Below are 2542 nucleotides of genomic sequence, written 5' to 3'. Positions count from 1 at the left end.
TTCAAAGATTACTACAATTTTGTGGTTTCATGTATAAAGTAAATTTTCATTTTTTTTTTTTTTTTTTTTTTTTTTTTTTTTTTTTTTGGTTGTTGAAAGCAGATTAATACATAATTAAAGGAGAAGTAGTACAATACGAAATTAAAATTTTAACAGCATCCTTAGCTAGTCTATGGGCCATTTCCACTTTAGCTCTGCTTTCCTTGCCAATAAGGCAATAATGCACCAGTTAAAGTGCTTCCCTTTTCCCTTGATTTCAGAAATAGTTCAATCCACTGTCTTATCTCCAGCTCTCCCCTTTTGCAGAAGATCAACCAACAATGTAGCATCCGTGATAAAAACCATACTTCGAAATCCTTCCTGGGTGCACCATTTTATAGCGTTTAGGCATGCCATAGATTTTGCATGAAGAGCAGAGCTTGCCAATCCAAAGTTACAGCCATATTTTCCAGTTAAGTTTCCACCCTCCACTAGAGTCCAACCTATACCCATTCTCTTTGTTAATTTTCAGATTTTTATAAAGCTATAAACTTGATGTAATTTCATGTACAAGGGTGTATTTTAAGGTTTTTATGAAGGAAATTTAAAGAACTATATATAAGCTTTTGATTTTAATTAAAGGGGATGTTTTAAAGTGTTGTTTAATTGGATTTTGAAGGTTTTAAAGTAAGTTAGTATTGCTGTAAATTTGATTGATTGAGATGTTATTGTTTGGTTTAGGAGAGGACTTTAATTTATTGAAGGTGATGTCTAGTTAGTAAAGTGGCCAACCAATTTGTTTACTCAAGGTACATACAAGTTACGAAACCTTGCCTTTAGATGCATGTTTAGGGATGTATCAAGAACTTAGTATCATGTATAGAGAAGACTGGACTAAATTGTTTGGTTATTGTAGAACCCCAAATGTGTCTCCCCAAAACCAAACCCAGTGATGAATACCTTTCACGTCATTTGATATCGAACGAGGTGAAAGTGTGAAAAATTCAATTTCGGCCATATATTTTTATCTACAAAAGATTTTAATCTGATTTTAATTGGGTTGGAAAATAGACTTCAAGAGCTTTCCAATGACATATTATAGGACTTATTTGGACTTCTGGATCAAAAGATATGATAAAAACAAAATCCGCAAAAAACTGTCCCAGCGCCAAACGACAGAGTCTGTCGCCTGGCGCTAATGCCTATCGCCTGGCACTAATATCTGTCGTCTGGCGCTAACTCCTGTTGTTTGCGACATGAGGTTTTTTATTCCGAATGGGACTCGATTTCTTTTCGATCGGTTTTCGGACTATTTTTCTATAAATAGGGGTCGTATCTCCCCGTTTTTCATCATTCACAACCATCATCTCTCTCTAAAAGCTAGAAGCTTTCTCTCTCTCTATTCTTTTTCTAGACATACCTAGCCAAGTTCGAAGTTGCATTCGCCCTAAACGTGAAAGGTTGATAATTTCTGAGGGTTTGGTCCCAAATCCCTATTTCAATTATTTATTTTGATTGTTTGATTTAGTATTTTCCTTGAAGTTACTAACGCGTGTATTTTGTTATTAGAAAGAGATACGGGACATCGAAGTAAGTAATTGCTTTATTTTAATATATAAATCATGCTTAGATTATTGTTGATTCTTAGTATCATGTTAGGATATTTATTGCTTCCTAGTATCATGTTTAGGGTAATAACTAAGGTTTCTAATATAATGTTTGCTTATGATGCTTCTTATTTCTTTTCTAATACTTCGTATCACGTTAGGGCTAAAGCTTTGATCATTATTGCTTAGTGACATGCTAGAGTTCATTATTATTCTTGTTAGTATCATGCCTAGGATCTTGCTAATATTATTATGCTTATTGAAAATATTAATATTATGATGATTATTGTTGCTTGACATTATACTATTATATTATTGTTATTGCTTGATCACGCCTTTTATGCATGCTTAAAGGGGATTTGTACTTGTAATCACGCTTAATAAGATAATTAATAATCTTGTTTAGGTTAATTTGATTACAATTCAAGTGATCACCAATAATAGATTTACTTGTGCATTAATATTCAACCAACATAGATTAAACAGGTTAGTGATGGGCGTTAGAACGGTCGTACATTCCACACTCAATCAAACACATTTATTAACAAACACCTTACAAACCAAGCATAATGACAAGTAAGAGTTCGGTCCACAAGGAACGGGATATGGTTGCCAAAGATCTTTACACTTAAGCTAATTCGAAGTCAATTGGTGAATTGGGGTTCGTAAAGAAGACAAACAAACTATGGTTCTAAATCAATGAATTAAAGATACTAGGGAATGGGATCCACTCAACCAAGGCAATTAGGCAAACGGGGAGTAAAATAGACAAGATATAGCAAGGACTATATGTAAAATCAACCTCATGCAATTAGAAAATAACTCACACTAATAAACTTAGATTCCTTATTAGTTTAGCAATAGATGATACATAATCAAATTACAATAAGTAATGACATACTCAATTTACACTTCCATGTCAAATTAGGCATATCATACTATCAAGCTCCTAAGTC

The sequence above is a fragment of the Chenopodium quinoa genome, unplaced genomic scaffold (genome assembly GCF_001683475.1).
Source record: "Chenopodium quinoa cultivar QQ74 unplaced genomic scaffold, ASM168347v1, whole genome shotgun sequence".
In the NCBI taxonomy this organism is placed as follows: Eukaryota; Viridiplantae; Streptophyta; class Magnoliopsida; order Caryophyllales; family Amaranthaceae; genus Chenopodium; species Chenopodium quinoa.
Note: the sequence above shows the minus strand (reverse complement) of the source record.